Consider the following 15,490-nt stretch of genomic DNA (forward strand, 5'->3'; position numbering starts at 1 on the left):
CTGATTGGGTTTGACACTGCGTCCAGGAGGCGAGAAGAAGCTTTTCTTTTGCTCTTTTTTTTTCTTCTATAAGTAAAAGAGAGCCTTTTTTGTATGAAAGGCCCCTCCTCTGCTCTCCTCCATCCTCTAACTCCCCCTGGTTCTGTTGTGCTCCTCACCCTCCTCCTCCACTTCTCTCTTTCTCTCCTCTCTATACGTTCCTATATTGACTCCCTCGTTTTTTTCTCAGATTAAAACCAGCGGACTTCTGTTTCTTTTGTCTTCCTCTTTTATTGTCCCTCTCACTTGGATGTTGACCAGTGAATTTGATCCTCAGCATCAAAACATCAAAAATGACTTAGTAGTAACAGTTTTTATATTCGTCTCCTTCCCTGAGCCTGCCACATACTGAGCCCACCAGTATACCTTAGGGTGGACACTTTGCCACATAGGGATCTTTAATCACCACGCCTCAGGCTATGGTCGCACAGCGCTCAACACTGAGCTTTAACACAGGATTTATCTTTCAATTTACAATGCCTGGGCTACTTTTTGTTCCCAGAGAGCCCAAGTGATGCACTGTGGCCGCTATTTGTGTCATACAGCATTATTTTGAAGGAGTAGTTTGGGAAACAGCCAGCTGACGGTTAGCTTAGCTTAGCTTAGCATAAAGACTGGAAACAAGAGCCCTTTTCACATCTAGATTGCGCTATAGGGCCCTTAAAAGTCCCTTCTTTATGCCGCCTTTATACATTTACACAGAACCAAACAACGGCTGCATCACAGGTGTTTGATTTAAGAAAGTATGCTGACATCTCGGAAGCGAAAGAGGCGTGCTTGGCGTGACGTAATGCAATAAATAGGCCTCTAGTGTGACATATAACATGCTAACACATTCTCACTCCGATCTCGTCACATATCAGCATATGGTCATGGACTTTCTACGTTGAGATAGAACATGCAAGGTACCCTGGGTGTGTTGGCTGTTGACGTTCTGGGATGCCGTGTCAATTCAGCCTGTTAGCCTACATGCATTGTCTGTTTTCAAAATACACTTTGGTTTCACAGGAAATGTACAGTTTACAAACAGGCTCCTTCAAAATAAATGCGCTACATCGCAAATTAAGAACAGGGTTTGGCTTTACAATCTTGCAGTAAGCAAACACCGGCCTCAGGGGGTAAAGTAGGTGCTTGTGGGACCCATCCACCACCTGCATTCCCCCTTAATTTTTGAAACATCAATGCAATCACGAGAAGTAAAAAGCTAATGTTAGCATGACTTTAGCGTCACCACCACTAAGCTTCCAGCTTGTAATTTGATTTTGCACATTTACCTCTTTTACAAAAGCCCCTCCTCTTACTATGACCTGGTCTAGCTAGTGTAAATGGCTGTGGTAATTGCGTAGAGTAGTTTGCAAGAGTAGGCAGACTGTTGAGTGGAGAGTTTCCATGTTTGGCGTGATTACCGTACGATTTACGGCATACGAACAGCTTCTGCAGTCTCGTTTATCCGCTTGTTAGCAACCACCTTTTTTATGAGATGTAAAAGCTTCAAAAAATTTTTGTAATGTAGAACAAAATGTGAATGTGAACCCATTCAAAAAACACATTGACTTTGAGACAAGGGAACTTGAAGTGCAAAAACACGAACTCATTTCTTGGTTTACGACTCATTCTGTAGCGCTGTTTCAGCCCTGACAGTTATGTGCAAGTGAGCTAAAATATTGTCATACGTCCACTGTTTGAGTACCGAAATAGGAGAATGTGGGAAGTTTTATTGGTATTGATTAATCTTCCATGCCGATCACCAAAGAGCAAGACCCTCTCGATCCGCTTAATAGAGGCACTAATGACGAGCCCCATTAGTTTAATATATGCTTTTATCGCTGCGCCCTTAGATGACTGTAGCGTTTCATTAGACATGTCTGCCTCATATCTCACTTTGCACCCAGAGGAAACTGTGAAGGGATTAATTTTATGATGGACCCCCTGCCTCCTCCTGCCTCCCTCCTCCTCCTCCTCCTCTTTACTCCTTCCCTCCTTCCCTCCCTCCTCGGCTCAGCTCAGCTCCCAGCCACAGCCAGGGGACCCAGGAGGAATAGTGTCTTTGTCGTCCTGCCGTTTTTCAGAGTTGAGGAACAAGAGGAGTTTAATCCTCATTGTCCAGGAGACTGCAGAGGGTGAGGGGGGGTCCTCCGGCTGTAAAATGATCCAACTGGCCTCGGCTAATCCCCTCCTAACCCCCACTCCTGGGCCTGACCCCCCTCCCAGCCTTAATTCATGCCCTCGTACTACCACAGTATCACACTATAAACACACATCCAATAAAGCAGAGCTTGGATTGAATGTGCATCTTGAAAACACAAACCTGTGTTGAATAATGAAACAAACCACCCATTATTAAATGTTACATTTTTTCCCACCTTTTCACACACAAACAAGATAACAGTGTCATTCATAGTTATGCAGTAAGTGGTTTAGGGGGTACGTTAAGTGGGATTTAACTTAATCACCTGCACATAGGCTTCAACAACTAGTAACCCATCTTCCACTGCACCAGTAGAAGTGTCTAATCAGGCTGGTCTCATGCACTGTTCGTACACATCTATTGAAAGTAATGCACCAGAATTTATATATAACTAATGTAATCATGAGCCAGTAATTTGTGTATAACCTACAAAGGTGTGATCACATGGTCAATGCTCTGATGAGAGTAATGAAGAAAGTAGTATAAAGAGAAAAAGTCTGCATAAGGAGGGAGGTTGTGGTGACTGATGGTTCAAACAATCACAGGACTTTCGCCCACGAGACGGCGTTCATGTCCTGTGGGAAAATACGTGAACTTTGTATTATTTTAGGGTACATCGTCACCTTGTTTCCTAAGCCTAACCTATGTAACTTTACGTTACATACATAACTTAATTTGACGTGCATAATGTGATGATGCCAATCTAGTCTAGTGTCCGAATGGCATATTCTTGTAACCTGTTTTTTAGGACCCTAGTGGTGTCTAGTTAAGAATTTTTCTTGTTGCCAAGGACAACTCATGGCCCACTGGGTTCATTTGGCAGCCATCTTGAATTGATTTCCACACTGATGGTGAAAAACGCAGATTTTCATAACTCCTGAACCAGACAACATTTTGTTTTGCAGTTGTTTCCTGCAATAGCCAAAAGTAGCTACTGTATTATCTTACATAAATCTCAAGGTTATTAAATGGATGAGGACTATGACACCAAGATGAGTCTGTTTCAAGCCGGTGAGGAGGAACTCAAATCAGACCAGGTAAAGTGTGAATAATGCTGTTGAGTGTTAAGTATGTTTAATAAGCTTGGAAGTTTCACAGTCTTACTTATATATGATATCACAGCTTTGTTCAGTATAATTACCTGGGGTAGTTCTGACTATCAAATGTGAAGAAAAGTCCGCCATGTCCCCGTTGTATGTAAGGGAGAGTGCCAGGTCATTGGTCTTCTCAGAGAAGAGGAGCATGAAAACAAACTGCCTGCAGTCCATGACAGACAACAAGAAAACCGCTTTCTTGCCAAGATGATACTTGCAGACTTTGTCTTGGTACTCCAGATGATGCCTACTGCAGATGAACTCCACAGGTGAGCGGATAAATCGTCACATTTGTCTTGTCTGGTGCTTGGGATTTTTTAGTGTTAGAAGACTTGGCGACTTGTGCTTTCTATAGAATTGGACCTCTGCAGAGTGGTGACAAATGGCGGATGTAAACTTCCCATGCAAATATCTCTATGTCCTACTGTCCATCACTTGTCCTGAAGCAAGCAGCTGACCACCATTCTGCACAGACTGGGCCACCCTGAGTCATATGATTTTGTGTTGAAGCTGGTGACCACCATGGCCAAGACCATGAAGACGTATTGACCTTCCTCACTGCCTCCATCATCGCAGGGAATGGTAATGATGTGTTCCACAACAAGTAGGACAACCTCAGCAAAATCATAACTAATGTCCGCAGCTCAAAATCAACAGTGAGAGTCCACGAGACCTTGAAGCCTGGTGCCACAAATGCTGTACACACCCAAGACCATCGCTCTGTTAAACATAAGCATCAGAGTGGGCCCCAAGTCTCCTGCAAATGCATCCTTCATCCTTCAAGGTCAACTTGTCACATGTGTAGCCAGTTTTGTGAAATGTTTTATTATAAGACCATTAGTCTGAGTGGGCAGAAGTTCGCTGCATAGATCAGCCTCTCATTGGGCGGAACGAGCCACCTGCTGAAGTCCCGCCCTACCACCTCTGGTTGTGTAGCAGTTTTCAACACGTCCTTTACTAACTTTTGCGGTGTTTGATCTTGCGAGGATGTAGCCATTTTTCTGCCATGGTTCGCGTCCTGTAGGCGATATTTTTGTGGGCGTGTTACACCAAAACCTGTTTCCCCCGGCAATATTTTTGCAAGAGCACCGTTGCTGTGGCACCACCCAGAACGATTGTGATTGGTTGAAAGAAATACAAGCAGCCGGGGCGTTTTTTTCTCCAATCTTAAAGTGAGAGTCGGCGCAGCAAGGCCTTTCTTTTCTTGAGAAAGGTCTGGTGAGCGAGACTATAAGACCATGGACTCTATAACCCCTTTCCACTGCACAAAATACTCATCAACACCCTGCTAACATATGGCTCTTGTATCTAATGGGAAAGGTTACAAACACACATTAAACATGGCTTCACTATAACTTGCAGCATTCACAGACAAATTTTACATTGTATAAATTAGCCTAGCAGCTAGCAGACTTCTCTCTACTCATATGAAGCCAGGGACAACAGCAACATATAACAAAGCTAACATTACAAAATTTGGCTCCATTACAGCTCACAAGGTTCACTGACAAAACAACTGTCTTATACTAAACACGTTTTCTAAACAGATATAAGATGCTAATGTTATTAGCACAAGCCTATGGCATTTTACATTGTATAAATTAGCCTAGCAGCTAGCAGACTTTTCCTCCACTAATATGAAGCCAGGGACAACAGGAACATTTAACAAAGCTAACGTTACAAAATTTGGCTCCATTACAGCTCACAAGGTTCACCAACAAAACATCTGTCTTATACTAAACACACATTCTGTAGGACTTTTCCTCTGCTCATATGAAGCCAGGGACAACAGCAACATTTAACAAAGCTAACGTTACAAAATTAAGCTCCATTACAACTCACAAGGTTCACTGACAAAACAACTGTCTTATACTAAACACATTTACAAACAAATATAACATGTTAATGTTATTAGCACAAGCCTATGGCATTTTACATTGTATAAATTAGCCTAGCAGCTAGCAGAGATTTCCTCTGCTCATATGAAGCCAGGATAAATCACACACAAGACTTAAAATGCTATTTTAGTGGAGGCTTTACTGTCTTCACAATTTATTGTTTCTTATCTCTGAAATTAAAAGTAAATAAAAGCTTTGTTTCCACTGAGGGAAATGGTTTCAGCTTACAATAATAGACAGGAAGTCTGCATCACCAGGATGTTACATTTCTGAGGAGGTACAAGTCAGGCTAGGGCGTAGGTACGGCATCGATTCAACGCAGAGGTATAAATACCACTTTAGCTACCTAAACATGCCATCAAACTTTTCACTTCTAAAAACTGTATAACTAGAGCTGTATAACATTCATCAATCTATAGCTAATTTGTTTTTATGCTAACTTCCTGTGGCACAGTGCACACAGGTTTGCATAGAAATGAATGGACTTCCTGCTGACTTGCGTACGTGCACACCTCTTTGTGGAAATTAGGCGTTAGAGAACCGCTGCGTGCATTTTCATAAGATATCATACAAACTGTTTTATGAAGATACGTTGGTCTTATCAACTGAGACAATACACACTTTTTTACCAATACAGGTGTGTGTGTGTGTGTGTGTGTGTGTGTGTGTGTGTGTGTGTGTGTGATGTGATTTATAGAGTTATTTAAAGAAAATGAAAACAGCCTGATGTGTGAATGTGTGTGTGTTCGTGACAGAAAATAACAACAAACAGCCTCAAGTCATCTTGATGTGTGTGTCCGTGCACGAGTGTGTGTGTGTGTGTGTGTGTGTGTGTGTGTGTGTGGGTTGACAAAAATAAAAACCAATAAATAGCCTGGTGTTATTGTTCCTCTCATTAGCTGAAGGATTATTTTAAGATTAGGCAGGACAGGGCTGGACGTCTATTTGACGTTAAGTCTTTCTCTAACAAGACGGATGCTCTCCAGTCTGCACAAATCTTCTCCTTTGAATTTTCCTACCTTGCACAGACCCCTCCCTCCCTCCCTCCTTCCCTCCCTGCCTCTCGATCTCTCTCCCTCTCCGGTTCTGTCTTTATTTCTCTTCTGTTTCTCTCTCCCCTCCTCTCTTTCTTTTTCTGCGCTCCTCCCTGAGTGACAGCTCAATACCCAGCTCTCCCAGGCTTATCTAGCCTCAGCAGATGGTTGACTTGGATCACTGTTCATACGCCACGATCTGGGCTGGTGATAAAGACTGTTACAGAGGGAATATATGCTATCTCTCTCTAGCTTTCTCTTTCTTCCTTTTACTCCTTCTCCTCTCACCTCCTCTTGATCTGCGCTTTCTCTTTCTCCATCCATCTCTTTTCAACTCGTCTCTTTTATTCAGCAGCTCTTTCCATCTCTTCCTGGACATGTCTGCTCTTCTCCTTGTCGCGTCCTCCACCTTCCTCAACTGTGCACTTTGTCCCAGCATCCCCCCCTCCCTTCAATCCTCCCCTCTGCGTCTCCTCATCTCCCTCCATCCCTCCATCTCTGTGCATTGAATCTGGTGCTGCGTGATTGTCTCTGCTTCCCTGCTGGGCTGGCGCCTGTCTAAAGGGCCCCAGGACCCTCACACACTGAGGGGCTCCAGCCATGCCAGAGATGCCCTCTCCTCTCTCCTCTCCCTCCTCTCCTCTTTCTCCTCTCATATCAGTTCATCTGGTCCCTCTTCATCTCCACGGGACAGAAGAAAAGGTCAAATTGTGTCTCCTCTTACTCGTCTGTTATCAAAGTTACACATAAGTCTGCATCTGAGTGCATATTTCACACACTTCTAATAAAAAAAGCCACCTTAATGTAGTTTAAAATTGTAAATACACGCCAAAAGTACAATGAGTAAACAGGTAACCTTCACAGTGCTGCAGCCTGAAGCTTCTCTACACTCACATCTACTGTTTCCACTCGTTTCATTTACATGATCACTGCATTTAAACAACTGATGTTCACTTCACAGGCTTGAATTGCCTCATTTTATGTATACTTCACTTGTCTGGACTGGTCATTTGATGTCCTCCTCACATGTTTCTCATTCTACACAGCCAAGCGACAAAGCGAAAGAAGAGGGTATAGCTGCCGCTCGTAGATGAAAAACAAAGGGGGCTGAGTGCTGGGAGTGATATGAGAGGGAAGATACAACACCTTCTATGGCAACTGGCAAAGACATCACTTGTACGCACCATACATTAGATCAGCTCTGTGTGATGTGTGCCAGTATACTATGAGAGGGAGGAGACATGAAGGTAAGCTGGAATCATGAATATAAGGTGGTGGTTTTGTGGAAAATGCAAAGAAAAGCTGTTGAAATGTATCAAATACGTGATGAAGCATGGGTGTAGAAGGAGCTGCCTCCCCAAGTGTGGTGGAAAACCTGCGGTGGCTCTCTCCCTCTTCTGAATACTCCAGACAATTTGCAGCCATCTTAATCTGAACGGTGGAATCTGGCAGCCACACCAGAGCACCTGCATCCGTCCAGGCTGACCCGCTTTTGTTCTGGTCCGACCCCCTAACTTTAGCCTCTAATTAACCCAACAGAAACTAATTAAATATAGCTCTAGTGGACCAGACACCAGACAGAAAACTAAAAAAAAAAAGGAGAAGAAGAAGGAGGAGGAGGATACAGGGACATGAGCAGAGTGAGGAGGGTGAGCCAATGTAGGAGAAAAGGGGAGGAAAAAAAGGAGATCCAAAGCTTGGCCTCCAGCCCCTGAGATCATTTCAGACACCCAGAGAGACGGGGAGAAAGATTCGAAGGTGTTCGGGTGTCATTGTCAGCCTGCTTTTGTCCTGAGCGCCACACTGACCTTATACTTCTTTACAAGCTGTCGTTTTTCAAGGTATTTTGGGTTCTTCCTCACATGAGTGTGGTTGCCAACTGCTGTAATCACAAGCACACCAGTCACATGACGCAACCGATGCCCTGGAGATATTTGGAAAAGGGTAGAGACAGGATGGGGAGAGCCACGGAGAGACAAGAGCAGCGTGGAATGAAAGCAGGAGGAGGAGGAGGAGGAGGTGGAGGAGGGGAGGGGGGGGGGGGGGGGGGGGAGGAGAGAAGGTACGGGACGGGATTGTGAGAAAGAAGATATATAAATATGGGTTCAAACCAGCCAAGTGTCTCTGGCAAGACGCTGCTGCTCCTAGTCCCAGGCACAGCTCGCTAAGTGATAGAGAAAGTAATTAAGAGAAGCCTGTTCAAGTAGATAGGCCTGTAAAGAGATTTGAAGAGGGGAACTGATTGTGCATGTCTGATTCCAGCTCTTCAGAGAGTTCTCAGCCCCAAGGCTTATAGCTTTCAAAGGGCCGTCGTCTCTCTCTCACTGTCTATCTCTCCGTCTCTTTGCCTGTAACATACATCTACAAACAAAATGTGACTCTCTCTTTTCCCACATATCAAGCACACATGTGTTTGTGATAGTTGAATGTAGGACAGGGAGGGGGACTTAAGCAAGAAGAGAAGGTGTCTCTCAATGTAACATCTATCTATCTATCTATCTATCTATCTATCTATCTATTCAATTCAATTCAATTTTATTTATAAAGCCCAATATCACAAATCACAATTTGCCTCACAGGGCTTTACAGCATACGACATCCCTCTGTCCTTATGACCCTCACAGTGGATAAGGAAAAACTCCCCAAAAAAAAACCCCTTTAACGGGGAAAAAAAACGGTAGAAACCTCAGGAAGAGCAACTGAGGAGGGATCCCTCTTCCAGGACGGACAGACGTGCAATAGATGTCGTACAGAACAGATCAGCATAATAAATTAACAGTAATCCATATGACACAATGAGAGAGAGAGAGAGAGAGAGAGAGAGAGAGAGATGCAGGTAATGACAGTAGCTTACAACAACATTAATGAAAGTAATAATATTATAGTTATAGTTCTGGCTACTGTGGTACAATATGTTGAAAGTATGTATTAATATCTGACAGTATACTTGTGTGACAATAGTCATATGTGTATAACAACAGTAGAAGTATGACTAATGACTAATGATAACAGCAGCAGCAGGAGGCATCTGGCAGGACCACGGCAGCAGCACAACCACACACGTCACGCTGTCCAGGCACCGCTGCGATATGAGTTAATCTGAGAGACAGTGGAGCACAAAGGCTCTGGAGAAGAAGCCGAGTTAGTGACATCCAGAATGGCCAAGTTAGCAAGATGCAGTAATAGGATGAGAGAGAGAGAGAGGGAGAGAGAGGGAGCCCGGTGTATTATAGGGGGGTCCTCCGGCAGACTAGGCCTAAGTCAGCCTAACTAGGGGCTGGTACAGGGCAAGCCTGAGCCAGCCCTAACTATAAGCTTTATCAAAGAGGAAAGTCTTAAGTCTAGTCTTAAACGTGGAGACGGTGTCTGCCTCCCGGACCGTAACAGGAAGATGATTCCACAGGAGAGGAGCCTGATAGCTGAAGGCTCTGGCTCCTGATCTGCTTTTGGAGACTTTAGGGACCACGAGTAACCCTGCGTTCTCAGAGCGCAGTGTTCTGGTGGGATAATATGGCACTATGAGCTCTCTAAGATATGACGGAGCTTGACCATTTAGAGCTTTATAAGTTAACAGTAGGATTTTAAATTCAATTCTGGATTTTACAGGGAGCCAGTGCAGAGAAGCTAAAACAGGAGAAATATGATCTCGTTTCTTAGTTCCTGTTAGTACACGTGCTGCTGCATTCTGAATTAGCTGGAGAGTTTTTAAGGACTTACTAGAGCTACCTGATAATAGAGAGTTACAGTAATCCAGCCTTGAGGTAACAAAAGCGTGGACCAATTTTTCTGCATCTTTTCGGGTCAGGATAGGCCTAATTTTCGCAATATTACGCAGATGAAAAAAGGCAGTCCGTGAGGTTTGCTTTAAATGAGAATTAAAAGACAAATCTTGATCAAATATTACTCTGAGGTTTCTTACGGTAGTGCTAGAGGCCAGAGCAATGCCATCTAGAGAAACTATGTCATCAGATAAAGAGTCTCTGAGTTGTTTGGGGCCAAGAACAATAACTTCAGTTTTGTCTGAATTTAACATCAGGAAATTGGTGCTCATCCAGGTTTTCATGTCTTTAAGGCAATTATGAAGTTTAATTAATTGATTACTTTCTTCTGGCTTCATCGATAAATACAACTGTGTATCATCCGCATAACAATGGAAATTTATAGAGTGATTTCTAATGATGTTACCTAAAGGAAGCGTATATAGAGTAAATAGGATTGGTCCGAGCACAGAACCTTGCGGAACTCCAAAACAAACTTTGGTACGTAAGGATGATTCATTACGAACGTCAACAAATTGAAAACGATCAGATAAATAAGATTTAAACCAGCTTAGCGCTGAACCTTTTAGGCCAATTAAGTGATCCAGTCTCTGCAGTAGAATTTGATGGTCAATTGTGTCAAACGCCGCACTAAGATCTAATAAAACAAGAACAGAGACGAGTCCTTTGTCTGAAGCAATCAGAAGGTCATTTGTAATTTTAACTAGTGCTGTCTCAGTGCTATGATGCACTCTAAATCCTGACTGAAATTCCTCAAATAAATTATTATCCTGGAGAAAATCACACAGCTGGTCTGCGACTACTTTCTCAAGGATCTTTGACATAAAGGGAAGATTGGTCTATAGTTGGCTAACACCTCTGGATCCAGGGTGGGCTTTTTTAGGAGAGGTTTAATTACAGCTACCTTAAAAGACTGTGGTACATAGCCTGTTAATAGGGATATATTGATCATATCTAATATATGAGTGTTAACTAAAGGAAAGACCTCCTTAAGTAGCCTAGTTGGGATGGGGTCTAAGAGACACGATGATTTAGATGAAGAAATCACTGCGGTCAATTCTTGAAGAGAAATTGGGGAGAAGCAATCTAAATATATATTAGATTCTACAGCTGTGTTTGAGGTTAGATAGGTAGGCCTACCATCTGAGGGCAGGAGGTCATGAATTTTGCCTCTAATAGTTAGAATTTTGTCATTAAAAAAGCTCATAAAATCATTACTGCTAAGGGCTAAAGGAATACAAGGCTCAATAGAGCTGTGACTCTCAGTCAGCCTGGCTACAGTGCTGAAAAGAAACCTGGGGTTGTTCTTGTTTTCTTCTATTAATGCTGAGTAATAGTTTGCTCTGGCATTGCGGAGGCCCCTCTTATAAGTTTTTAGACTGTCTGTCCAGATTAAACGAGATTCTTCCAGTTTGGTTAATCGCCAATTCCTTTCAAATTTTCGCGATATTTGTTTTAACCTACGGGTTTGAGAGTTATACCAAGGAGCAAACTTTCTTTGCTTTGTTAACTTCTTTTTAAGAGGAGCTACAGAGTCGAGCGTTGTTCGCAGCGAGGCTACGGCGCTATCAACAAAATGATCAATTTGGGAGAGGTTAAAGTCGGCACGGGAAACCTCTGTTACTGAAGGTATTGGTATTGAATTTAACGACGAAGTAATCTTTTCCTTAAATTTTGTGACAGCACTATCTGATAAACATCTAGTATAGTAACTGTTGCTGAGTGGCGTGTAATCGAGTAAAAAGAAATCAAAAGTAATCAGATAATGATCTGATAGCAAGGGATTCTGTGGAAAGACTTTTAGGTTATCAATTTCAATTCCATACATCAGAACTAGATTGAGGGTATGGTTAAAACAGTGAGTGGGTTCATGTACACCCTGACTGAAGCCAATGGAGTCTATTAATGAGATAAACGCGGTAGCCAGGGAGTCATTATCAACGTCGACATGAATGTTAAAATCGCCTACAATAATAACTTTATCTGATTTAAGAACTAAACTGGATAAAAACTCTGAGAATTCAGATACAAATTCAGAATACGGGCCAGGAGCACGGTACACTATAACAAATAAAAGTGGCTGCGAGGTTTTCCAGGTCGGATGTAAAAGACTAAGAACGAGGCTTTCAAATGAATTATAATCTAGTTTAGGTTTAGGGCTGATTAACAGACTAGAGTTAAAAATGGCTGCAACTCCCCCTCCTCGGCCGCTGCCTCGAGGAATGTGGGTATTATTATGACTGGGAGGAGTGGACTCATTTAGACTAACATATTCATCTGGACACAGCCAGGTTTCAGTGAGACTGAGTAAATCAATGTGATTATCTGATATTAATTCTATCTATCTATCTATCTATCTATCTATCTATCTATCGTTCTATCGTTCTATCGTTCTATCTATCGTTCTATCTATCGTCCTATCTTCCTATCTATCTACCTATCATCCTATCTATCTATCGTCCTATCTTCCTATCTATCGTCCTATCTTCCTATCTATCTATCGTCCTATCTTCCTATCTATCTACCTATCTATCTATCTATCATCCTATCTATCTACCTATCTATCGTCCTATCTATCTATCGTCCTATCTTCCTATCTATCTACCTATCTATCTATCATCCTATCTATCTATCTACCTATCTATCGTCCTATCTATCTATTGTCCTATTTTCCTATCTATCTACCTATCTATCTATCATCCTATGTATCTATCTACCTATCTATCTATCTATCTATCTATCTACCTACCTACCTATCTTCCTAATACAAACTATGACTCTACAGAAGCATATTGTTTTCTCTTGGTATGTACAAGAAATAATTTAGTACTGTTGGACTTGAAAGTTCTCACTGTCTTTTCCGAATAGTGATCCACCTCTGAGTGCATGGATGCCACAATAGAGCAACACTGCCACCTAGGATGGGCTGCACCACCCTGCAGGTAAACTTAGACTAAAGTAAGACTCAGGGTTCTCATGGAGAACCTGGAAAAGTCCAATAATATCACTTTCCAGGCCTGGGAGGGTCATGGAATTTGTCAAATCTGTTCAAGTTTTAGAAAAGTCATGGAGTTTTGTTTTGTGTAATGAAATTAAGAGTAATGTCTTGTGGATAACCTTCAGTGTAGTGTAGCATAACGGGGAATTTATTTTCTGTGGCTGTTGACGAAACGTAGCTCTAATATGTTTCCTGATTTTCTCCCCTCATTCTGCTTCTCCCTCCATGTTTGCCAGCTAGCTGGAATTATGCTTGAATAGAGTTTGAGAAAGAGAAACATGATGCTGTGACAGTGAGATTTAACATGTAGGATCATGAATCTCAAAGTTTCCTGTGCCCCACTACTACTTTTAAATTGTATAAAATGTGATTGGTCATGGAAATTTTATAATAGATCTTGAAAAGTCAAGGTAAGGTTTTGACATTTTGTCCATGAAAATGTGTGGGAACCCTGAAGACTGTTGTCTCAGTCTTTGAGGATATCGGTCCAGTCTGACCTGAGCTGAGTGCTTTGGAAAATGTTTTTGATGAGAGGGTTTTTCTTTTTGTTTATTTCATTGTCCGAACTATAAAACAGTCACATAGTAATTTGAAAAAATCCACATATGTACCATACATTTCCCTCTTTTTTTCCATTTAAGAGAAAGCTCTTAAGATTTCGGGGAGAAGTGAGTACAGTGTGCAGCCATACAGGCACAGACAGACATTTCCCTGATGGATAGATATTTGTCTAGATTGGTTTTCTTGTGCTCCTTTCCATGTTTATATGTGTTATGGTCAGCAATAAGAGCGCAGGGGTTTTCTCTTTTTTAAACCTTATATATAAACTTTATTCCTTCTTGTCTCTTCTTCTGTTCTCATTTGTAGAAGAAAACCAGCACTGAGTTTTAGGAGACATTTTATGTGAGTTTCACATTATTATTTTTTCTTTTTTTTAAAAAATCAACAAGATAAGATAGAACTTTATTTATACATACATTTGTAAATATTTAAAAAAACAAACAAAACAAAGGCAGGATATGCGCACTGAAATGTCCTCCTGAGACCCGCACTTACGTCCCAATGTCCTCAAACGAGTACTTCCTAATTAACAGTGTCTTAGTTTGTAACTGTTGCTAAAATCGGTCACGTGTTGCCATATCAAACTACAGACATTATTAATCATAAATAAACAAGTTTCAACCATAACATGTGATCAGGTTTTGGACCGTGTAAAAAAATATATTCTGATTTTAATGAACACTTTAATCTAAACAACTTCTTCTAAAACGGGTCTTTTGAAGCACAAATATATGTTACGATGATTATAGCATTCTATAATGACCTTTCACTAGACAATTCATTCTTACTTTAGAGAGATTATAAGCATTTTTAGGGCAGCTGGAGACTTGAGGACTTGCCTTTGGAGGCTGAAGTGATTCCTTCTTCCCAGAATCCATCACTGCTCTCTGTTGTTCACTGAGTCCATCAAACAAGGTCAAAACCACATCGCACCTACTGAGCAAGTCAGTTCGTCAGAATTAAAGGTTTTCAAACACAAAGCATGTAAATGCAGAATTATTGTTTTTAGTTGCTTCAAACTAAAATGCATGCTGTGGAACAGTGTGGGGAAAAAACCTGGGTTACTGCAGCGATCAGAAAGCTTGACTCTGTTCACTCACTGTTTGGTTGGGTTCAAATCATCAGGAGAATGAAAAATGGCCTGTGTTACCTGCAAATAATGAGGTGAAAAGTACATTATTTATATTGGAGTGAAAGTATTAAGTGACACAATTTGGATATTACTGACTATGACCTCATAACAAAGTTGTACATACCTTCCAGGGATGGAGACCACAGCACACTGCTGAGGAAGGGAAAGCAAAACTAACGAGTGGCGACATCTACTGGATAAACTGCAGTATTGATGCTAGGCGTCCTGTGCTACGTCAATATAAAGTGGGCCAACCATAAAATAAAGGTTGAAATACGTACGGTCCGATTATCTAATAATAATAATGAAAGAAATAAACGATTTTGTTCACAGCCTTGCTTCATATGTTCTGTTAATAGAAATAAAATGATTTTAATTACGTATATGATTTTTTTCACATCCAAAACTGTAGGCTACAGCTTTCTTTTTCTGAAACAGCTATATTCTACACATTTGTTATATTAAAGTGCTTTTTGATGTATCAGTCATAGTTTTATTGTAACTTTTCTATTTTATATTTATGTTCTTGAGTATTGCAGCACATTCCGTTATTTGTATTTCCTCATCATATGTTTAAATGGTTAATGTGTGCACTAAAAAACAAAGTCGTTGTAAGTGAAAACCCTCTTAGTAATTAATGATTATTATTCTGACGATAATGAGATAATTTCTATGGTTCTGTCAATACAATTGAGTAGAAATGCAAATAAAAGTCAAATGACTGAGGAGGGGGAGTTGCTTTATTTTAATGGTGAGCACATTTTAAC

At 41.4% G+C, this 15,490-nt stretch overlaps 1 long non-coding RNA gene across 2 annotated transcripts in view; it reads left to right on the forward strand.

Moving 5' to 3' along the window:
- Positions 1-15,443, forward strand: part of LOC117270484 (uncharacterized) — a 63,337-nt gene extending 47,894 nt beyond the window's left edge. For both annotated transcript variants that reach the window (XR_004502806.2, XR_013493085.1), the window contains exons 4-5: positions 12,901-12,974; positions 14,855-15,443. This is a non-coding gene — a long non-coding RNA (uncharacterized LOC117270484). The remainder of the gene's footprint in view (positions 1-12,900; positions 12,975-14,854) is intronic.
- Positions 15,444-15,490: the final 47 nt, after the last annotated feature.

Source organism: Epinephelus lanceolatus, chromosome 13, assembly GCF_041903045.1.
Source record: "Epinephelus lanceolatus isolate andai-2023 chromosome 13, ASM4190304v1, whole genome shotgun sequence".
Classification (NCBI taxonomy): domain Eukaryota; kingdom Metazoa; phylum Chordata; class Actinopteri; order Perciformes; family Serranidae; genus Epinephelus; species Epinephelus lanceolatus.